Here is a 25,359-nt window from a genome sequence, read left to right on the forward strand (position 1 = left end):
AAAATTCAAAAGGGCTGACGTTTCTTTGGTGGCAATTATCAAACACAGTTTAAAATGCAAATAATGGGAACAAATAATTAAACCTTTACTAATCCCCTAAATCACAGTCATGCAACTAGACATGAACCGCAGCTCCCATGAGCAGGACTTACCTGCAGTCTGGTTTGTGCACTGAGGGAGATTAACGGTCAGTCGACTTGACAGGGTCCTGGGAGCAAGGCAGCATGGTTAGCAAGTGAGAGGAGTGAGTCCATGAAATGATCCTGAAAAACAGAAATAGGAGTAAACTCTGTCAAGCGTTCTACACCCATGAAACGAAGGTTTCATGTAAATTACCTGAAGAAACAACAGGTGCCCAGAATCCCTGTCAAAATAATACATGGAATGTCTGTGAGCTGCCTGATCCATGGGGGTTGTTTGGAAGATGTGAAGGAAGCCAGGACCAACCCCTCCCCACACCCCTCCCCACACCCCTCTCCCCCACCTTGCAAAGGCCTTTCACTCCACACAGTCTGCATTCAAATGTACGCCTTTGTTTCAGGGGAGAGCAGGTGAAAGTGCTGCCCTGAGTCATGGCTCATCTGTCACCACCGCTAGGAAAACAACTCACAGAAGCACCGTCCTGGTATGGTGAGAATGGGTCCCTGTTCCCCATTTGACGAAGCAGCAAAAACAAAACCCAAAACGTAGTCACAGGGAAACAGCCCTTGGCTAAAATAACGCGTGTCAGAGAGGCGTACCCGGTCGATGAGATGAAAAGGTTTTCTCCAGCACCTGCTTGGGTCTCACTGCACAAGGCTAGAGGCAGGAAGCCCACCTTTGAGGGAAAGAGGGGGGGCTTGGGGTGCTGCCATCTGGCTGTGCTCACTGCCGGACACAAAGCCTTTATTTCCGCCACAGAGTGAGCAGAGCAGTGAGGGGCCACTAGTGACTTTCTTCCTCTTAAAAAAAAAAGTTTATTTGTAATTGTGGTACAACACATGTAACATTTACCATCTGAACCAATTTCAAGTGTACAGACAGTAATGCGAAGCACGCTCACATCATTATGCAATCCACCTCCAGATGCTTTCCATCTTGCAAAACTAAATCTCCGTACATTAAACAACTCCCCACCTCACCCTCTCCCCCATCTCCCCAGCCCCTTGTAACAACCATTCTATTTTCTGTCTCTATGAATTTGATAGCTCTTGGTACATTATGTAAGTGGAATCACACAGGATTTGTTGTTTGTAACTGGCTTATTTCATTTAGCATAATGTCTTCGAGGCTCATCTGTGTTGCAGCATGCATCAGAATTTCCTTCCTTTTTAAGGCTGAATAATATTCCATTGTATGTGTACACAATTCGTTTATCCATTCATCTGTAAATGGATACCTAGAGACTTCTTTCTACCTCTTGGCCATTGTGAATAATGCTGCTATGCACATAGGTATACAAATATCTCTTCAATACTCTGCTTTTACTTCCTTTGGGTATATACCCAGAAATGGAATTGCTGGATCATATAGTAATTCTAGTTTTCATTTTTCAAGGAGCCACCATACTGTTTCCCATAGCAGCAGCACCATTTTACATTCCCACCAACAGTTCACAGACTTCTAATTTCTTTACATCTTCACCAATACTTGTGATTTTCTATTTGTTTGTTTTATATAGTGGCCATCCTACAGTATGAGATGATATCTTACTGTGGTTTTGATTTGCATTTCCCTAATGATTAGTGATGTTGAGCATTTTTTCATGGTTTATTAGCCACTTGTATAGCTTCTTTGGAGGGTTCGATGGTGACTTTTAAAGTTCATGAAGCACTGGCACGGGACCTAAGTATGTCCAATGAGGCAAAGATACAAGTCTATCTGGGACGATCCACACACACACACATTTTAAATTGAAAAAAACATTTTTTAATGTCAAAGATTTCCCACTTAGGCATGAGCAGGAGATCTAACAGTCTTTATAAAGACTGAGGCCGGCATCTAACTAACAAGGTCTGAAATGGTACCTACTACATTACTGACCACACCTTCCCGTGGGCAGCCTCTCCCAAACATCTAAAAGGCAGAAGAGCCATTGGTTGAGCTGCCACTAAAAAGTGGCCCCCGTGATACCTCTGACACGGGAGCTCGAACACAAGAACCCCACCTTTTGAAACTTCAAAACCTGAGTTCTCTGTCTTTTCTCAGCTACACTCTTTTAACACAGGAACTAAAAGTGGCCAGAGAAGCTCCCAGCTGCCGGGTCTGAGACCTCACACAATAAGCTGATGGGCGTGAGCCTTTGTGCTTGTGTACTTTCATCAAGACCAAGGTCTGGTGATGACCCACAAGTGAAAGTCTCCTGGGCGCTCTTTGTCAGGCCCTTCTGATCCCAGGATCACGTGCCCAAAGACGAGCACACACAGCACTGGCTTAAGGCCCCCACCCCAGCAGCATAAAGCTGCCACTGAGAGAGGGTCCCGCTGGGTCAGCCGCTCAAGGACAAACAAAGACAGGGGTTCAAAGGCGCAGAATGGCTTAGGGTTGGAAGTTTATGCCCCAGCGGCAGATTGTAACCTCAACTTGTCTTACTCCTTTTGAAGTTAACTAGCTTAATTTTAAATTTCATGTCCTATTTTAAAACACATAGCCCTGAACCCTGTCCTTTCTGAGGTGCTGTCCATTAAGGTCTGCAACTTTGGGGCTCACAGAAGCATTTAATAAACACCTGTTGAATTGAATGAAAGCAACTTCACCTGTTAGAAGGCTGATCTGGGCACAAACTAAGAGCAGGAATCATCCCAACAGGATCTGGCTCAAAGACTGATGTATTAATCCATGAGGCGATGTCTCAATAATTAACACAGTACTGTCCGGAGAAAAGCCAAAAGGCGGATACAACATGCAATGTGACACGTGGACGATGCTGACCAGCTGTTCAACATCCCTAGTCAATCAATCCCACAAAAGGAAAACAGCCTTAAACTGTAGCAAGGAGAATTTATCTAATATTTATGAGGAATTTATTGACAGAGAAGGGTAATCTCTGAGGGAAACTTTAGATCTGTCCCTGAGGAGCTTGGCAAATTGAACTGCTATTTATCTGTCATGCTTCAGCTGTGATTTTTTGTCTGAAAGCAAGAGAATAAACAGGTCAGGTTTTCTGCAACCCTGACTCTCTGAACTCTTTTACTAAGGGAATTTTATAGTATTCAACTTAAAAAAAATTTATTGATAGAAAGCAGGCTGACAATATCAAAATGACAGATTTCCTGTGAAATTTTTAAAAAAGAAATAGCTAAAAGCCCCCAATAGGAAAAAGCATGCACATTGGGTACACTAACCTGCAGTAATACATATCAGGTACACTAATGTACAACAAGGCCCACAGTTGACCCAGAGAAAATTTAAGTGACGCTACTCAGGAATAAATGAAAGGGTGCTAAGACTCTGTGGACTTCACAAATATTCTATGCTGTGTATACATTTTTTTACAATTATTTTTATTTATTGAATAATTATAATATTGGAATTTTAAAAAATTGATCACCATCTCCTGAACCTAAAAACAACCCTTGTCTTTTGTTTTCTACATTCCCTTCCAATTCCCAATCTTATGAATGTGCTATGTAGCTTTTTAAGCTAAAGTCACAAACAAGAATGGAAGTTTTTTTCCTTTTTTTTTTAATTGAAGTATAGCTGATTTACAATTTGTGTTAGTTTCAGGTGTACAGCAAAGTGATTCATATACATATGATTCAGTTATATATATATATGTATTTATATGTATATATATATATATATCTACCTCACATATACATTCTTTTTCAGATTCTTTTCCCTTATTCTTTATTACAAAATATTGAGTATAGTTCCCTGTGCTATACAGTAGGTCCTTGTTATCTATTTTATATATAGTACTGTGTATATGTTAATCCCAAACTCCTAATTTAAACTTTTTTAAATTGCAATCAATTACCACCCCAGAAATGTCCAGCAATGTGGAGGAATTCCACAAATATGTCATCAGAATCCCAGCAACCACTGTGACCTACTGAATCTCACAGCAGGAATCTTTTAGGAGGAAATTCAAGATTTACCTTTTTTTCACTTGCCTTGAGCTTGGGCTTGAACTGATGTGTCAGATGGGCAAATTCCCTGCTTCCACGTAATACAGAGTTCAGAGCAAAGGAGACTAAAATCTTCCAACTCTCCTTGGTCTCCGCCTGTGCCGGCTGCCCAGATGGAGCAACTACAGGGAAATCAGAGACAACCCGAGCAGGCCAGATGGGGCTGTGCAGAGGACTGGGGGCTGACTGGTGATAGCGAGCAGAACGGAGGCGTGGGGACACGGAACAAAAGCCAGACTTAAGGCTTGGCGAGGCAGTTAAGGGGAGCTCAACAAGATATCAACAAGCCTTCTCATGTAATTTTAGAAAGATTTTTATACTGAAAGAGGAGCCTCATCATTGGACAAGACAAACATTTCAGAGAGTGATAAGAGCTGGAAAAAAAGATAAGAAAAGGACTAACCATTAATCATAACAATATCTACTTAGTTCCCTTTACTTAGGGGTGGGAGGCTGAGGGGAGCTTCACTCATTAAGGAGACAAATCTCAGAATCCTTGTCTGGTTTGTGTCACAGAACTTGGGTTTAAGACCTGCTTCCAACTCTTAAATAACATGTGAGTTTTAGGTCGAACTACTTCTGCTTTCTGAATCTCTTTTTCCCCATTCGCAACTTGAGGATAAAAATATCTGTCCTACCTACTTCATGGATAGAGAATTGAGTGTGGAAATAGATGTGAAACCACCTAAAAAACTGTGAAACACAAATATTCAGTACTATTATTAATTTTTTTTTTTTTTTTTTTGCGGTACGCGGGCCTCTCACTGTTGTGGCCTCCCCCGTTGCGGAGCACAGGCTCCGGATGCACAGGCCCAGCGGCCATGGCTCACGGGCCCAGCCGCTCCGCGGCATATGGGATCCTCCCAGACCGGGGCACGAACCCGTATCCCCTGCATCGGCAGGCGGACTCTCAACCACTGCGCCACCAGGGAGGCCCCTATTATTAATTTTTAATGGTAAATTTAACTTGGTGTACTATGATATCAGATCTTGTAACAGTCTGCTGTTTCATTTTATTAACTATTAATCAGTACATTAATTATTACATATGTTTATATATACAAATTTGGAACTTTCCAAGTTCCACTGTTAGCACTGATTTTGATTTTGATCAATTCCCCAATAATTACAGCACATAAAACTACCTTATTTGCCACACATGTGTCAAATGTCAACAGAAACAATGACACAAACCATGTACTTGTATTATTACATGCTAGAAAGTGTAGAAATGTAACCTAAGTATTCACTGAACAACTGGAGAATCTCAGCCATGGTGCTCTTGGTCCCCAGGGGACGTTTGTCAATATCTAGAAACATCTTTGGTTGTCACGCTGGGGCACTGGCATGGAGCAGGTAGAGTTCAGAGATGCTAATCATCTTACAAAGCACAGGACAGTCCCCACAATAAGTAACTACTTGACTCCATACGTCTTTAGTGTTGAGGCTGAGAAACCCTGCCTTAAAATGTTACTGCCTGTCTCATTAAAAACACTAAAATACAAGAACAAATATGCCAAAAAATCTAAAACCAAAGCATTCAAACTCTGTCAAGGACCCAAACTTACTAACAAACTCTGTAAATACAGCCGGAAGCTGCTTCTCCCATCTTGCCTCAAGGAAGCGCACTCCAAATGCACGGATACCCGGACTCGAAGGAGCTCATTTCTAATCATAAGAAAACTTGAACCCAATTTGTATGAAGAGGCAGGATAAAGGAACATCTGGTCTCCATAGGAATAGTGCTGAGGGAGCGTAACCCTTATAAATAAAGTGGGCACAAAGCGGGCTGCTGCTGCTAAGGGCCTCAAAAGCTAAGCATCCATTGTAGAGCCCCATTGGGTCTATTTTAATTCAGCAGGATTCCTTCCAAATGCATATTAACAGATGAAAAGACAAACCAATCTGCAGCAAGGGATGCCTAACAGGACCTCAGTCGACAAACATGGCTGGTATTCAGCAGGGGAAAAGCAATAAATTCCACAGAGACAATAGCCCAGCTTTTTGCACAGTTCATCACCTTAGTAAGCCAATTTCTCGCAAGCAGGGTCTCAGCACTCACACCTGTCTTCATAAAAAAAAAAAAACTTTAACATCTGCAGCATTGCTTACAGAAGTGTTTGTCCAAGGGTTCATGATGCATTGTTGGCTCATGAAATTTATTTAATGATTTAATACCAGTATTTTCAAAGGAATAGAACAGAATAGGAATGGAGCAGAGACTATAATAAAATAGAGAATAGAGAATTGTATCCCAATAATGGTAAAAGTTGTTCTATGACATTAAATTTTTGTGTGTGCTTGTATGTTTGCCTGTATACTGGGTGGTGAAGTAAAATTATATCTCCTTGAGTAATGGTCTGAAAAAAGAACTTGAAAACAATGATGTATAAAACCGAAAGTAGCAGTTTCATCAGAATGGCACATCCATTCTAATAAGACCCAAGGACAACCCAAGTCTAGAGAGTCTTGAAACATCCAAAAAATCATCGCCCAAGGCAAACACTTCAGCTAGAGGGAAGAAGAGCGAGAGAGAAAAGGACTCTCCGTTATTGATGTGCAGTTCTGGGCACCACACGTGACGTCCTCACCCTTCCGCAGGCTACAGATTAAGAGAAACTTTCCTTGGACATTCAGACCCTTCCTATGAAAGTTAAACATGACCGGATAAAGAAGTCAGCCAAAGAACTGAGTCTTGAGGATGTGTGAGATTCTGCTAGATGAAGAAAGAAAAGGACATTCCAAGGAATAGAAAATGGCGCATCAAAGACACGGGCGCTCCAGGACCACTTGCTGAATCCATATGTGACTGAATCAACAAGTGCACTAAGCAGAGAAAGCCCGGCGCTCCAGGACCACTTGCTGAATCCGTATGTGACTGAATCAACAAGTGAACTAAGCAGAGAAAGCCCCCAGCTTGTTCAGGAAAGGGGACAAGGGCAGCAGGGGCTGAGCACAAGTGTCAGGGATAACGTTGTATCCCTGACAACGTTAGGGACAGAGGAGGAAGAGAGAAGAGGAGGAAGAGGTGAGAGGGGAAGGAGCGACGAGGGAGAGGAGGCTGGGGGAGACCTTGCCGGTCCCTGCCCATCACCTTTGCGCCCTCCCCACCGTCCCCAGGAGCACCACACATGAGCCGTCTCCTAGGGACACTCTGGGACACCATCTGGGAAGGAGTCCACAGTAGTCAGTAGCTCGAAGCCCAGCGTGGGAGGCAGTGTTGGCAAAAGAAGAAAATGTCCTTAGTGTTTGCAGAAACTTGGGAACTGATGTGAAGTAAGAGTTCCACTCACCAACTCAACTTGAATTTCTGCAGACCCGCCTATACATCCACCCGTGTGCTGGGCACTGGAGAGAAACAAGAGTGATATATGATCTGATCCCTTCCCCAGAGGGGCTTATCAGCTTGTGTAGGAAGGGGGAGCAATGATGAACAGGAAACATTTGCAGAATCAATAAGCGAGTTTACAACAACTTTAACAGCATTGAGTTTATGAGAGACGTGGTGAGACCAACAGTCCCACAAATATTACTGGTATGTTTCTGGAATGTCAGTGAGTTGAGAGGCCCAGCTACCTCTGAGCCATCACAGAAACTAAAAATATTTCAGGGGTTTTTTAAAAATCAACTTTTCAATAAAAATTACAGAACTAACATAGTCTAAAATAAAACCATCCATGTAAAGATAAAACTTTTTTATTTTTCTTTGAAAAATTATCAAAATGCATCTCATACATTTTCATCCCTGCTCTTTCTAACACAGTAGCATGTTTTTTTTTTTGTTTTTGTTTTTTTTTTTAAGTATCAAATGTTGGGACTTCCCTGGTGGCACAGTGGTTAAGAATCCACCTGCCAATGCAGGGGACACGGGTTCGAGCCCTGGTCCGGGAAGATCCCACAAGCCGTGGAGCAACTAAGCCCATACGCCACAACTACTGAGCCTGCACTCAAAAGCCACAGCTACCAAGTCCACACGCCACAACTACTGAAGCTCGTGTGCCTAGAGCCCGTGCTCCGCAACAAGAGAAGCCACCGCAATGAGAAGCCTGCGCACCGCAATGAAGAGTAACCCCAGCTCGCCGCAACTAGAGAAAGCCCGCGTGCGGCAACGAAGACTCAACACAGCCAAAAATAAGTTAATTAATTAAATAAAAATAAATTTATAAAAAAAAATATATCGCTGACCTTAAAAAATATATATATCAAATGCTGAGTCCCACTCTGCATTGTCTCCCAAGGGTACTTCAAGTCTCATCCACAATTTGGCCAACAGCCTGGTCTCTACAGACCTTATACTGCTTTGGTGACGGCTGGAACCAAAGATGCACAAGACTCAAAATGGTTAGCATGACTTTTAAATAACCCTCTTTTGTAACTTGGGATTCAAAATGGTTTGCATGACTTTTAAATAACCTCTCTTTTTTAACTTTTAGGAACATGAGCCATTCCACAACAAGCGAGTTCAGACATGGGTAGGCACCTCCTAAGCCTCACACCAAGATGAAAACAGAAGACCATGCATCGGAATCCCAGGCTATAACCACATGGCTTCTCACTGACTCGGAGACCTGTCTGTCAGGCACGTGCTTCAGTAAATCAGAAGCAGGCATCGCACTCCTAAACCGCAGTCATGTTCTGTGAACAAAATATACTGTGGCCATTGTACCAGGTTATTCTTAGCAAAGTATTTCTTCATTATATACTGTTCCATTTACGTTTAAAAATGAACAGGCTTAAACCACACATTTTTCCCCTCATTTAAACAGGGGCTTTCCTCACCCTCATAAATGTGTAACTATTTGCCTTCCATTCAGCTTGTAGCCTGATTGAAGCATTCATTTCTGTAAGTCTATGTCTTAAAGCCACAATATAAGTTGTTCTTGGGCCTGAAGGTAAAATTAAACCAGTCACTGCTGAACTTTTCCATAAATCATATATTATTCAAAATAAACCTGATAAGATTTTAGCTAGTAACTTTACAGAAACTTTCAGGGGAAAAAAAAAAAGAATAGCATTAGTACGTATAGTTTAAATTTCATAATTTACAGGAATTGAAAAGTTTTGATACCTCAAGTAGATGGGCATGCAGAGAGACAGGGAAGGATTTAATATGTCCTGAGATGCTGTGTGCCAGGGCTACCCAGGGCACAAGAACTCATCCCTGTTTTATAGGAAGGGAAATGTTAGCCTCCAGGGATTAAATAATTTGACCAAGATTCCGAAGGGGCAAAGATAGAAATCCAACCTGGATTTCTTTAATTTTTTAAAAAATGTATGTACTTACATCAATACAATTTTAAATGTTTCTGTACTTTTTATTTATTTATTTATTTTTGCGGTACGCGGGCCTCTCACTGTTGTGGCCTCTCCCATTGCGGAGCACAGGCTCCGGACACGCAGGCTCAGCGGCCATGGCTCACGGGCCTAGCCGCTCCGCGGCATGTGGGATCTTCCCAGACCGGGGCACAAACCCATGTCCCCTGCATCGGCAGGCAGATTCTCAACCACTGCGCCACCAGGGAAGCCCTCTGTACTTTTTAAACCTGAAAACATCCCGTATCTTTTTTTAAAAAGTACAATCTAACTTTCAGTTTCCTCCTTTACAAGAATGATTGGGATCCATGCCCCTTTCATAAATACCTTTCCTTAGTGGTATCCATTCTCCAAGCAGCAAACGCTTCCACAGCTGGGGATGGGAACATGATAAAATGAAAAACTGCAATTTTAAGTTAACTAAGGAGCTGGAAGTTTAAAATGTAGTTATTCTATTCTGCTGCTTTGCAACAACATTGCACAAACGAGAGTTTTGTTTTCTTGATAGTTTAAGCTACATGGTCATTATTCTAAGTATCAAGACCATAGAATAACCAAGGGGAATCTTCCTGAAGTTTCCATTTCATCTAATGCTAAGTAATTTAAACACTGTTGCCAAAGAAACATAGATCACGAAGTAAAATATAAAATTTACATTTTGAGATAAAACATAGGAAGTCAATGATATTTAGCATTTACATTAGGTTGCTTTAGCTACCTCATCGGGTATCCTAAGTAGGATATATTTCCATTGAATAATGTGATAAATGTTTCCTGAGCAACCAGTCTGTGCTAGAACTGTTCTGGGCCCTGGGATATAGCAATAAATACACCTCCCCCCCCAAAAAAAAATTCCTTTCATGGAGCTTATATTATAGTGGGGAGACCGAACAATAAACCAAGAAGGTAAGTAAATTATATATTAGAAGGTGATTAAGTACTTTAGCAAAAAAGTAAAGGGGGGAGGGGGAAATAGGCCATGTGGGGAGAGGGGAGCTATAGGTCTAGAAAGCAGAGCAGAGAAGTCCTCATGACTGGTGACATTTCAGCAAGGACTTGCTGGAGGGGAGAACATGTGGATTCTGGGGAAAGAAAGAGCCTCTGAAGCAGAGGACAGAAGGTGCAAATGCCCAGAACGGTGGACAGGCAGGAGGTCAGCTCGGCTAGAGCAAGAGCCGTCAGAGGGGACAAGGAGCCAGAGGGCGCAGCCCGAAGGGACATTGTAAGGGCTCTGGCTTTCACCCTGAGATGGCAAGTCATGATTAGAGGGCTGTGAATAGAGACGGCTCATCATGGGGCATATTTCTAGAGGACCCCTGCAGCTGCCCTGTGGATCTGGACTGCTGGCAGCAAGGGGGAAGCCAGGGCCTGTTGGGCTGGGAGGGTAATTCACACAAGAGGTGATGTGGGTTGGACTCAGGTGGGAGGGTTGGGAGTCTGGAGACAGGTGAAAGGAGAGCCAACAGGAGTCTCAGGGGGTTGGGAGTGAGCAGTGACAGGTCAAGGACAACACGGCGATCTTCAGACGAAGCCACCGGGAGAACGGGGAGGGCAGAGCAGGCTTGAGAGGAAGAGAAGGGGGTGGGGTCTGCTTTTGTCAGGTGGGAGATGCCCGCTGGACAGCAAAGTGGCAACGCTGAGTAGACACTGGGATTTAGGAGCCTAGCGTTCCAGGGAGAGATGGGCCTGAGGGACAAACTTTCTATCACCCACGTGAAGGTGGTATTTAAAACATACATTGGATGAGCCCCCCCCCCCCGAGGGAATAAGTAAACAAAGGGAAGAGAAGAGGCCCGGTAGTGCTCCAACACCAAGAGGCCAAGAAATAAGGAGAAACAGGAAGAGCGGTCAGTGGATCCAATTAAGAGGAAACCAAGAAAATATGTTGCTGACAAAGCCCACTGAAAAAAGGCTTTTCAGGGAGGAGATCATGAGCAAGTACCAAATGCTTCTGATAGTTCATGTAACAAGGACTGAGAACAGAGCCCTGGACTCAGCAACGTGGAGGCTATCAGTGAACTTGACCGGAGCAGAGTCCAGGTGGAGAAAGCTGGGTTGGAGTGAGTCTGAGGTCCATGAAATCGAAGATGGTGAATAGAGACAACTCGTCAAGGAGTTTTACTGTAAAGAAGAGAGAATCAGGCGGTAGGAATCTAAAAGAAGGGTGTGAGGGAGAGAGTGAGTGACTGAGTGTGTGTGTGTCTTCAGAAGAAATCCGAGAATTTGACGTGGCAGGAGAGAGAGGGGAAATTCTGGTGTTGTCCTTTATTAGCCAAAGGGGAAGGAGGCTTCTCCCCAAGCCTGTTCATGCACCAGAGGGGGAACTGGCCCTAGAGCCATGACGCTCTACTACTAGAGAAACTTTAGAAAAACATCTGAGAACTAATAATAAACACATGAGGTAAGGTGCCAGGACAAAAGGGTATCAACTCTAGTAAGGAACTTGTTGGCAAATTATTTCTCACTGTGCCTTCTTATCATTTCCAGTTTTTTCCTCTCTAGGTCACATGTAGGGTAGAAAAAGTCAGTCAAAGTTTTTGCTATGTTCCGGTTACTTCTGGGTTTGGGAGTTGTTTTGTATTTAACTTTTGATTAATTTGTGATCATGCTATCAACTGTCAATGGAATATGTATGTATATACATATATGTGACTGTGTGTGTGTGTCTGTGTTCCATGAATGTGGGCGCACTTTTCATGAAGCTCTTTACTCTCTATTACCTTTTGACATCTTGGGTTTTCTTGGCTTATGTCTGTCTGCGAACAATGCTGCCTTTCACTTGTCACTCTGCCTTCCAGGAGTGGCTACAGATGACTTGAAAACAAATCTATTTTCATTGTCTCCACTCAGAGTTTCTTTTCACTGGCTTTAATGGTATGGACTTTTAACTTTTGTCTTTCCCAGCCCATACACTCTGCATCTCTTTAACCCTTCACATCTCAGCAATCCTACTCAATTCTGCAACTAGAGATGTGTCAAGGTCAAGTACAAAAACAGGATGGGGATTATTATTGCTTTCCAGTGTTGTCCTAAAGATACCCAGGATTTCTAAACCTTTATTTAAGTTTTAGGAACATCCTGGACCAACTTCATCCCAACACTATCTTCAGCACTTACCACGTCCCTTTCCTAGAACAAAATGATTAGTCTACCACTTTATATGTAAAGTTTATTTTTCCAGAAGGGCCTTACATTACCTTGGCACCAAAGCTAAAGTCCATCTGCTGTCTTCTGTCCCCTTCCAGAGCCTCTCTTGTCAGGCACAGAACTAATGAAAACGTCAGTCTTCTATTAGAGTGGGATCATGGGGAAAAAACCTCTCAATATAAGGCCACAAAGAGAGACAGGCTGACCGATGAAGTCTAGCCAAAGCTGCCTCATCATACAGGTTGACACATGGGCACCTAACTCTCTCTCTGGCAACAGTCACTGGGGATGATGACCATGGACTGAGTGTACAGCTCTGAACTTCATTAGGATCCAAGAGAAACAAAAGTCTTTGTCTTGTCTCTGACTAGAGCTTTAAGCCTGTCTCGTTTGGTAAGTAAGTAAGTATGTAAGTCAATGAAAGGAAGGAAGGAAGGGAGGGAGAGGGAGGGAGGGAGGGACGGAGGAAAACGGGTATGTATGTGTCCATTTATAAAGATATATCAGAATGAGCCAAAGTATTCCCGATTACAGAGACAGGTAGTGTACGGGAAGACCAACAAGATAACTGGTATCACATCCCAGCTCAGCAGCCAACCATCTTGGTAACTTCGGACGTGCCATTTCATTTCTGTAGGTTTTCAGTTTTCCCATTTGAAAAATGGCCTAAGGTCCCTTTTCAACTCTACAATACTACGGACTATAAATAGCTGACAACAGAGTGTACGATGTAGTCCTGGGATACTGACATGAACACCTCCTAGCCTTTGGGAGTCCATCTGAGATAGAACTGAATAATCAAAAGACACTCAACCCACCATGACTAAAATTCAAACTGTTATAAACACAATGTTTAGAACCTTTCTGGGTCAACAGTCAGAAATTCAGGTTTATCGACTACTATTATTATTTCTTTTCCCTGTGTCTAATATTATTGCTATTTCTTTTGAGTCCATACCTTTATCTAATTTTTTTTTTTTTTAGTTTTTCTAGTAAAACCATTTTATCTTGTTCCTTATTTAAGGAACACAATTTCAAATGACAAATGCAAATTATTATTTATTTATTTATACTTATTATTACTTCCCTTTCAAGGGATCTCACTAATGGGGTTTATTACCTTTACATAAATGAGTCTTACAAAGTGGGCTAAACCTGAAAGCACAGACACACACAGAAAGGGGCCCCATCAGATACTTAAGGAGTGTGAGCTTTTCCCTCTAGGCTTCTCTCTGTGTTGTTTCCACATTCATTCAATAGCTGTTGAATAGGAAGAGGCTGTAGAGACCCTACGCTAACTTTATACTTCGGAAAAAGGGAATATGGTTCTTCTCAAGCACAGTCTTGGACCACCAAGACAGAATCATCTGCTCTACTTAGTGGTTAAGTGAGGACCACTTCAGAAGGATAATCTCTTGGCAAGGAGCCCAGCCCTTATCTCGCCCTTTTAGGCATCCTAGATCAGGCCTGGAGTAAGGAGAAGGCTTTGCAAGTCGCTCCCTCTGCACTAAAGTATTGAAAGAAAGGTATATTATCTACTTGCATTCAAAACACCGTGTCAGTATGGAGTGGAGTCAGAAGGTTCTTCGACAGACTTCAGTTTCTGTCTACAAGCTCTGGTGAAAATCAAAGTGGTTGACATGTGTTAATGCGGCTACACAAGAAGACAGGTGGGGCTTGCTCGGTCCCTGCTCTACGTGGCTGCCGGCTCTGTCACAGCAGCGATTTCTACTTTCAAAGGAAGAGCAAGAAATAAAACACTACCAGCATTTCTATTAATTCTAACCTACCTGGACAGCACTCACATTCCTCCGTCCCTAAAAGACGTTTCTGTAAAGGAAGACACACATTGAAGAGGCACACACATCACCCACCTTAAAATAACTCATAACCTCATTCAGCTGAAAGTAAGTACAAAATTTAGAATCCCTAAGTATGACGGAGGGCCACACTGAAACGCTGAGACGTGTTAGGGAAAACTCTAGCAGCTGTTCTGCAGTACACTTACTTTCCAGAAATTCTATAAATAATCTTCCAAGTTACAATGACTTCAAAAAAGCTTCCTATTTCTGTCTCTCCACCTACCAATTTTCCGAGAATTACATGCTTGGCCAAATTAACATAAAGCTGAGGGAAATACTCTGCCGAGCTGGGTCCCTCAATCCTTGCTGATAAACTCAGCGCTCAGACAGCCTAATGAATGAGCCGCCCCTGAGGGATTATGACATGAATCAATCATCCTACTTAAATAAAGTACTCCCTGCCGCCCCCCCAACACACACATGACGAAAGATTCCCTTTCTTTCTCAGAAAGTTGGAGACAAAAGTTAAGGATAAACGTGAATAAAGAGTGAACATCAAATTACAAGTCGAAACTCTTAAACCAAGGAGCTCACTCAGCTCAAAAGTAAGGCCTGAGGAAGTTACATAATGAGCAGGAAACTATAAAATATAATCTCTGCGCACATTTTCATTTCCCTCCGTGCCCTGAAAGAATTAACTGGTAAAGATAAGGTCGTAGTCATTAGTGCTTTCACATGGTCAGACTGAGAAATGGCACTTTCCTGAGATAGCAGGAAAAATAAATCCATACAACATATACCATCAGCTTTGGGAGAGAGTTAATTAGTAAAACGGGATGGGTAGCTGTGATAAATCACTAATAGGTGTGTGAAAGCATACAGACACTCAACTGGAAAGGGACTGTTCCCTCATGCACACCAATGTGGGCGGCCCAAGTACAAAATAATGTAAAACAAAATTCAGCACAGGATGACATGTTACCAAAAGGAACATTTCAAGAAACACTGATATCTCATATATAACATGAAGTCTCAACTGCAAAAGGGGGGAAATAAACAGTTATACCCTTACCTTTGCCAGAACTTTGGATGTAGCCAGTTCTTCTCAGGCTCTTTTACTTAGTCCACCAAGTTTCCCAGAGTCAAGGTCTATACACACATCCGTGGACTCCCTCTTCTTCCTGCCCATGGTAAGGCAGGAAACAACGTCTAACACTTCAAATGCTCGGCTGTTAAGAGCTAAAAACAGATCCTGTGCAATGCTGGATGTATTTTCGTCTGCTAGCTACACACCCTCATCATGTTCAATTTTTTCCATTGGTGGAGGAGTATGATGCAGACTTAACCAGAAAGTGGTTTTCCATGGGCTGCCGGCAGCGATTAGGCAGGACAGCCTGCCATCAGGGCCTCCGAGCCAGGCTCGCCCATGACTGTGCTGCTGTTGGCCTCACATTCCAGAATTACCACCAAAGTTCCATAGGGACGCGGCTCCAGAGTTTGCTAAATAAAGGTTTACTCACTTGAAGGGAAGCTCAGCTGCTTTTTTAAGCCTTTGCAGCAGGAAGAATACACACCTACCATCCTTGTGTTTAGAGCGGTAGTAAACATTCTATCTCCAAAACCACAGCTGGAATGTGACGGTCATAAAAACCCTGCCTCAAGAGCAGCCCTTCAAAATAATTTTGTGATTTGCAAAATAGCGGGTGTATACGTACTCTGTGTGCCTTGCTGGAGTTACTTCGTTTTTCAGTGAAGTAGCAGTGCCCTACACTGGAAGTTCCTGTTATCTCAAAGGGTCACTATTTTCTCAAAAATTAACATTGAATTGTTAAAAAAAAAAAAAGGGATAGACCAGAGGTTCAAGGATTAAGTCTTGCTGTACCTTTTGATGAAAGACCTTCCATTTAAAGTATGCCCAAAAGATAAAGTAACATTTTCAGATCATTTTATATTAGTTACTGGGGATGGAGGGGTTGCCAAATGGGAAAACAAGGTTACATCTGTGAAGCAGATTTTCAATTTTAATTTCAGTTTCAATTTTTGAAATTATAGTCCATAAAGAAAACAGTTTAAGCAGAATTTTCCACGTTATCCTGGACAAACACATGGCAAGAGTTTTTTAAGAAAATACTTTTCATGAAAAAATGTGAATGGCTCTATACATGCAACAGACAAGATTCTTACATAATATTAAAGACAAGATTCTAGTTTAGACATATAAGCTTTTAATTCCTTATCTTGCATGAAAAATGAATGCATATGTACACATGCATAATCTACACATACAGATACGCACATGTGCAAACAGAATGTTTCCATCTAGTTTCCATGTAGTTAATACATGCTTGAAGATACACTTTCTAATCTTAGTTGACAAATAATAAGGGCCATTACATAAGATCATCAGCCCAATAGTTATAAAAAGTATTCTAACCTCCACAAAAACTTAAATTAGTGAACATAGAACCAAGGAATTTTTAGAGCTGGTGGAGAAAAACTGAAAAATTCCTTGCTCCAAGCCCCTCAGTGAGTAAATCAGAAACGAGGCTTGAAGTGACTTGCTCAAGGTCAGTAGCAGGCAGCAGAGTCAGGACCTGCCACCCAAGTAGCCACAACCCCTGGGACTGAAGTCAGAAGGTTGCCAGGGAAGCCAAATCACATAACAGAAAACATGGGAATTCCCAAAATGTTAATTTGACGTGTGTCTGTATTTAAAAATTCTCTGGGTAAATACAGAAGAAGCAAGTATGCTGTTGAAGTCACTTAGCTCCTATTCCTTTAGATCCAGCACCATCATATCTGTTACCAAAAAAATTAAGTAAAAGAAAATATCAGCCAGCATAAAACAAGCATATGTCTTCCAAACAACCTCAAGACAGAAGAACTGCTCCTTGATGTGAAGGAGAAGAGGGGAATTGTGTCAGAAAGAAAGAAGTTTTAAAGAGATATGTTTCTGAGGGTGGACAAAGTATCAGAAGAACAATTAATTGCGTGGAAACAGTTGCACATCCCTATTATTCTTAAGACAATTCTGACCTTTTGATACATTTTACACGTAGATTGCTCTAAGCTAGAACTACCCAGAAGACTGACTTATCTCTAACATTCCTCAGATACTTCCAATGGGTTTGCATTGCCTGGTTCCATTTTTTATCACTGAGGTCACCCAAATAACTTTAGTTCTACAAATTTATAGAGTCACTTGGGGTTTCAAACTATATCAGATTTTTCAAGTTCTTTAGACTTTGTCCAACTACAGCAAAATACTCTCAATTTAGTACTCCATCCTAAAATTACAAAACCCAGCATACTTCCACATCATAAAACCTAGACTTTATCTCTCTAATGCCTCATTCTGACATAATAATATAACTGGACATATGCATTAACAGGCATCTAAAACTGAATTCCTTGGCAAAGATCTCTGAGCATTATGTAAATTACTACTTAAGAAGTATTCTGTCCTCAAACACACCATGCAAAATGACACATGTAAAAGCAAATATAGCAAGATGTTAACAATTACAGAATTCACGTGGTAGGTTTATTGTTCACTATACAATTCTTTGGACTTTTCTGTATTTTTGCAAATTTTCTTAATAAAAGGTTGGGGGGGGGATTGGGATTGACATATATACACTAAGATGTACAAAACAGATAACTAATAAGAACCTGCTGTATAAAAAAAGTTTTGCAGGGCAGAAATTGAGACACAGATGTAGAGAACAAAGGTATGGACACCAAGGGGGGAAAGCGGTGGCAGGTGGGGATGGTGGTGTGATGAATTGGGAGATTGGGATTGACATGGATACACTGATGTGGATAAAATGGATGACTAATAAGAACTTGCTGTATCAAAAAGTAAATAAAAGAAAACAAAAGATACGTGCACCCCAATGTTCACTGCAGCACTATTTACAGTTGCCAAGTCATGGAAACAACCTAAATGTCCATCGACAGACGACTGGATAAAGAAGATGTGGTTCATGTATACAAGGGAGTATTACTCAGCCGTAAAAAAGAATGAAATAACACCATGTGCAGCAACATGGATGGACCTAGAGATGACCATACCAGGTGAGGTAAGTCAGACAAAGACAAATATCATATGATATCCCTCATATGTGGAATCTAATTTTTAAAATGATACAAATGAACTTATGTACAAAACAGAAACAGACTTGCAGATATCGAAAACAAACTTATGGTTACCAAAGGGGAAACATGGGGCAGAGGGAGGGATAAATCAGGAGCTTGGAAGGAACACACACACACTACTATATATAAGATAGATAACCGACAAGGACCTACATAGCACAGGGAACTCTGCTCAATATTCTGTGATAACCTATATGACAAAAGAATCTTAAAAAGACTGAATATATGCATACGTATAACTGAACAACTATACTCCAATAAAATTTAAAAGAAAAAGAGTGAAGCCATATATAGCTGAGACCACTCCTTTTTTGTTTATTTATGTGTTTATTTATTTATTTTTGGCTGCATTGGGTCTTCTTTGCTGCGCGTGGGCTTTCTCTAGTTGCGGAGAGCAGGGGCTACTCTTCGTGGTGGTGTGCAGGCTTCTCACTGCAGTGTCTTCTCTTGTTGCAGAGCATGGGCTCTAGGCACGTGGGCTTCAGTAGTTGTGGCACTCGGGCTCAGTAGTTGTGGTGCACGGGCTTAGTTGCTCCACAGCATGTGGGATCTTCCCGGACCAGGGCTCGAACCCATGTCCCCTGCATTGGCAGGTGGATTCTTAACCACTGCGCCACCAGTGAAGTCCCAAGCATCATTCTTTATTGATAATCTACAGTCAATTCTAAGGGCTTCATCTGGATATATATATAGATATACACACACACATACATATATATGTAAAATATAATAGTAATAATAAATAAAGGCTAAAAACATAAATTACTTTTACCCAAACAGCATTCCAAAAGATCAAATAATCTCTCACAAATATAAACATCCACCTTTGAGGAAGTTCCACAAATGAGCACAAAACTCCACAACACGCTCACGTGCTGAAAGAGCTTTCAGTTTGCTGCTGATGGAACAGCAATACTTCAAATGACGTGGGTTGAAAAAACATGGAACTTGAGTAATGTCATTGCAAAAATGTCCTAGATGAAGGCAATACCAGAAGAAAATGAAAACTGCAAAATATCCATGTGAAAACCCTAAAATCCGAAGAAATATTACTTGGGGAGGTGACTTTTCTCCCCATTTCATCAAAAGGCACAAATCTAGTTGTGCCTAGGCACAAGTCTGCTTCTAAAACCAAATGCTTCTGAACTAGACCAGAGACAAGTGAAAGCATGCATGGTTGGCCTTCATATCCAAGCTGCCGTGAAGGTTTTACCTCCCATGTATGACACTGAAAACCCACACAAATGTACAACTGACACATGCAATTCATTTGCTAACCAGTCATTGTTCCCTGGGGGCCAGCAAAACAGCTCAGGGCCCAGCCATTAGAGTCCCTCTGCCCTGACCTCAGACCCCGCCGTGTGAACTGGACACATCACTTAACTTAGCTTTTCAATCTATAAAATGGGGATAATATTACCTACCTCACAGAGCTGCTGTAAGGATTAAGTAAAATAATACATGTTGATTGTTTAACACAGTGCCTGTCTGAGAATGCAAACTCCATAAAGGAGAGATCTTGTTAAAAGTGTCTACTGTTAAGTCTAGTACTTTAAAATGTGACTGGCACATGATGAATACCCAATAAATATCCACTGAGTCAGTGAATGAATGAATGAATGAATGGGAGATAACAGTGATGATGGCAGTGGGGTGAACATGCAAAGAAAAGAGCATCTGGGAATTCCCTGGCGGTCCAGTGATTAGGACACTGTGCTTTCACTGCCGAGGGCCCAGGTTCAATCCCTGGTCAGGAAACTAAGATCCTGCAAGCCACACAATGCAGCCAAATAAATAAATAAATAAATATTTTAAATAAAATTATTAAAAAGAAAAGAGAATCTGGTGCAGTCTATGTCTGTGTCGGAAGCCTCTAAAACCCCTTTATTTAAAATTAGCCGCCCACGGGCCTCCCTGGTGGCGCAGTGGTTGAGAGTCCGCCTGCCGATGCAGGGGATACGGGTTCGTGCCCCGGTCTGGGAGGATCCCATATGCCGCGGAGCGGCTGGGCCCGTGAGCCATGGCCGCTGAGCCTGCGCGTCCGGAGCCTGTGCTCCGCAATGGGAGAGGCCACAACGGTGAGAGGCCCGCATACCGCAAAAAAAAAAAAAAAAAAAAATTAGCCGCCCACGAGTTCTCAATGCCCACTGAGCAGAACTTTCAGAGTTTCCACTTGAAATTCCCCAGTGGTTCTCCTGTAGCGTTTCCCATTCCAGGATGCTTCGGCCTCAAGAAGATGCCTGAGCAGCCCACGGCCATGCATCTTTAAAATCAGTCGACTTTAAGATAATTCAAAATGTAATGCTAGCATGGTACACACTGCTTTGAAACCACAGCTTCACAAATGTTGATTAAGAAGAAAATAGAGGGCTTCCCTGGTGGCGCAGTGGTTGAGAATCTGCCTGCTAATGCAGGGGACACGGGTTCGAGCCCTGGTCTGGGAGGATCCCACATGCCGCGGAGCAACTAGGCCCGTGAGCCACAACTACTGAGCCTGCGCATCTGGAGCCTGTGCTCCGCCACAAGAGAGGCCACTATAGTGAGAGGCCCGTGCACCGCGATGAAGAGCGGCCCCCGCTTGCCACAACGAGAGAAAGCCCTCGCACAGAAACGAAGACCCAACACAGCACAAATAAATAAATTAATTAATAAACTCCTACCCCCAACATCTTCCAATAAATAAATAAATAAATAAGAAGAAGAAAATAGAACACCCCCATAGAATCAATGAAAAACTTAGTATTTATTAAGTGAGAACAAAATAAAGACCAAAATGAATTTTTAACTTTTTAAAAGCAAACTGGAGGTGCCTACAAAATTAATAGTCAATTTTAAGATGCTTCAAAATGCAATACTGGGGGGGTGGGAGGGAGGTCCAAGAGGGAGGGGATATAGGTATAAAAAAAAAAATCCAATACTAGCATATAGTATGTACTGCTTTAGAACCACAACGAATCTAAATTTCATAATACAATCTTTTTCTAAGCATTTTAAAGACATCCAATGTGCAAAAGAAAATTTTTAATGGAGACAGTTATCATGAAAATGAGAGATTTTATGGTGTAAATGTTTATATAGTCCAAGTGGTACCTTACATTCCATAACAAGCTAGCTCTAATAATTTAACCAAAGGACCAGTTAATTACTTTTGTAAGAATGAACAAATATCAAGTGATGTAAAAATTAAGATTTAAAACAAATTCTTAAAAAAAGTTTTCCGGGCTTCCCTGGTGGCGCAGTGGTTGAGAGTCCGCCTGCCGATGCAGGGGACATGGGTTCGTGTCCCGGTCCAGGAAGATCCCACATGCCATGGAGCGGCTGGGCCCGTGAGCCATGGCCACTGAGCCTGCGCGTCCAGAGCCTGTGCTCCGCAACGGGAGAGGCCACAACAGTGAGAGGCCCGTGTAACGTGAAAAAAAAAAAAAAAAAAAAAAAAAAGTTTTCCTTTAAAAGGCCTTTTTCTGTAAGTCCTTATATCCAAATTAAATACACTTTGACAATTAACAGTTACTGACAGTGTATAAAATGCTAAATTTTGAAATTAAATAGAACGCTTTATAACAAGGAACAGGTAAAATTTTTATATAAATGACAAAATCTGTATTAATTATCATGCTACCAAAAATAAAACTACAAAATGAGTTTCAGCTAAGGTAAAATAAAACAATTTAGTAGAAATAAATCATTTAGGAATGATGCTTGCAAAATCCTGGCTTATAAATATTAACCACTAGACACATCTGTTTACATTTTTGAAGGGTTACATCAGAATATTTAAGAAAGTACAAGTAATCTGCCCAGAACTAAATGTAATTAAGAAGCGTTATATTCTGCCTCTCACTCCACTCACAATATTTTCTTTTTAAGGATTGAAGTGAAACTGCTTTAGCTGAAAGGTTCCTAATCAGTTTAATTCAGAGAATAACTGAATCTGAGTTTTTGAAGAGACCATGCAGGTCATCTATCGAGCCTGGTCTTGCTTCTAATTTGAGAACCGCCTCCAGTATCCTGACAGATGGGCCCATCTCTTCTCCCTAAATACATGGAGTGATGGGAAGTTCACAGCTCTGTCTATGAGGGAGCACATTCCACTGTTAAGTAACCAACTGATAGACGAGAACTCCTTCCCAGGCCTTTAGATCAGCCATCCTAAAAATTCCACTCATTAAGTTCAGTCTTTCTGTCATTATCCACACACATGTTACATCCCTCTTCCACCCAATCACCCTACAGAACAACCGAAGTCAATGTTCACGGTTCTTCCCTGCTCTCTCCATCCCTTTTAGTTTATCTTCACCATGAAGCCAGAACCACCTTGTAAAACAGAACAAACAGACAACACCAGACTATGTTTTTCACTAAAAATTAAATGCACATGATAGAGAGTCCTAAGGCTTCAGTCTTGTGCCTGCGGGAGCCCAGAGCACAGCTGTCTTGGTCACCCCACTCAGGATAAACGAGGCCACAGGCCCTCTTTGGTGCCACAAAGTCTAGGGAACATTGGGGCTCCAGTGGAGAAGGCAGAAAGGAACCTACTTCCAGAGTCCCCACAAGTGTGCAAATTACAGACTGTTGCCAGCCCAGCGACCAGGAGACCCAACAATTGATCTTAAGGAAGGCAAGGGAGTTTGCTGCTGAAAGAGAAGAAATGGCCTAAAATAAAAGCAAAAGAATGGTGTCTGAACACAGAAGGAAAATTTTACTATCCAGAGGAGGAATCAGTCTCATACTTCCTGGGCTGTTTAAAATGCATGAATCAAGCAGGCCTGGGTGCTGCGTGCTTAAGAAACAGAAACCATTTGTTTGCAAATGAAACGTGTACACGTATTCTTCAGCACACACCAAAATGCTCTGTTCTGTTTTTGTTTAAATATGAAACTCTATAGAAATATCTTTCGTTTTTCCACTACTGATACAGAAGTAGACTGAACCTTTTCACTTTTCTCCTAATTCTACCAGAAGTAAAACAACTTAAGTAAATGAAAAAATCATTTCATTTCCAGTGTCCATCATGGCAACTGACACTCAGCGTCAGCGAGACTGCATGCGCGGTGAGGACTGTGGCAAAGCGGCCCACGACGACCCGGCCCAAAGGGTTGCCCGCCCCCAGGAGTGCAGGACCCTGGGGATGCTGCCAGCTGAACCACCTTCTTAAGAAACACGGAAACTGCTACTTTTAGGTAAACTTTTCCATTTTTAAAGGTAGGCAACTAACTTAAAGAGGCTGAAAACACTTGTCAGGGACATATTTTGCAAACCCATCAAAGCTTATCCGCAGCCCAGAACCAGCCAGAAGCCAACCAGTTTGCAACCTCGGATGTAAATGATACACCGCAAACAGGAAAATTTCAAATCCTGAAAAACATTTCCAAAGAAAACAATCAGCAGTCCCAACTCCCTGTCTGGGGGAGGCTAAATCCTGGGTCTCCATCCATGTCTGCACAACCAACTTGGCCAAGACACCCAGATGGGCAGGCCTGATTTTGCAGAGGGGCCCACATATACAGAGGGGGCATCCTAAACGACCATACAGGCCACGGCACCCACCTTCCTGGTGAGTGAAGGAATCCTTTCTACAGAACTCTTGACCTGCAGCCAACGAGGCTCGGGACACCACATCTGCCCAGAAGTTCATTACCACGCAGGGTCACCCCTCTCACTTTCCCACAGCTCCTAAGAAAGTCCTTCCTTAAGTGAAACCCAAAGTGGCTTCCTCCCGCTGCTACTCACTGGTCCTAGTGGTTCCTCAGAAGCTGGTCAAGTGCACCCCATTGGCCCTGCTTACAAGTGACCCTTGACCCACTGACCCTTACGAGTGAAGGGTGGTGGCACGTCCCCTACTAAGCGCACTACTTTCGACACTAAGGATTCTGTTCTCTTCATCATGAGCAATAGGACACTATTTCCAAACATTTCTAACCATGATCACTCTCTTCTGGTTATCAATAGCCTTAAACCTAAGGTCTGGAAGGCAAGGAAGAAGGAAACCAAGGATTAGGCAGCACTGTGCCAAGAGAATTGCCTATATTTTAATATTTTATATTTGATTCTCATAGCAATCCTCTTTGATTTGTATTATTATCACTACTTGGCAGGTGAAGAAACTAAGTCAAGTAATTTGATGAAGGCCACAAAACTACTGGGCTGGCCAAAAAGTTCATTCATAACATCCTTTCCATAAGATGCTACAGAAACACCTGAACGAGCTGTTTGGCCAACCCAGTAGTATAACCAAAAAACTCAAAAAGTCTATCTGATACCAAAGAGACAATGGCATTGCTATACTTACAGAAAATGGCATATCGATAATGCTTTCTCATTATAACTTATTAAAATGATAACTAATTATAAGCTAGTCTATTCTTTCTGGTGATCTCAGGAACGGACTGTTTTCATCCACAGTAACTCAAAAACAAATTCTCAAAGTGGGTCACCACTTGATAAACAGTATCCAAATACATTATTTTAAAAACCTAGTTAATGTATTTCACATATAAAAATCCAAGTATATACTAAATAAAATAGCAATTCATATAACATGTGTATGAACATACTTAATCACACCCATTGAGAAAAATGCTTTTCTTACTCCTGTTTTACAAAAGAAGAAACTGAGCCAGGAAATGTCAGAGACTGGAGTTAAAGAACACAGGCAGTCCGAGTCCCCAGAAATCTAGACTTTAGATGTTTCAAACAGGTGTCCTTCAGTCATGGTTTCTGAACTTCATGGAAACATAAATGAAACACCTCTCCAAGGCTAACTGGATATTCCTTCTGAATATTCTAATGTAGATGATATAACGGGCAGTCAACACAAAGGTTACCAATGA

The 25,359-nt window shown here is 41.9% G+C and overlaps 1 protein-coding gene across 3 annotated transcripts in view; it reads right to left on the reverse strand.

Moving 5' to 3' along the window:
• Positions 1-25,359, reverse strand: part of TIAM2 (TIAM Rac1 associated GEF 2) — a 227,856-nt gene that overhangs the window by 113,319 nt on the left and 89,178 nt on the right. For 2 of the 3 annotated variants that reach the window (XM_082633581.1, XM_082633579.1), the window contains exon 3: positions 153-263. The gene's annotated coding sequence lies outside the window, so the exon portion shown is untranslated. Of the gene's footprint in view, positions 1-152; positions 264-15,443; positions 15,855-25,359 lie in introns of those variants that run through there. The other variant, XM_082633580.1, reaches the window with a different exon arrangement.

Source organism: Mesoplodon mirus, assembly GCF_964341445.2.
Source record: "Mesoplodon mirus genome assembly, chromosome: 10".
Classification (NCBI taxonomy): Eukaryota; Metazoa; Chordata; class Mammalia; order Artiodactyla; family Ziphiidae; genus Mesoplodon; species Mesoplodon mirus.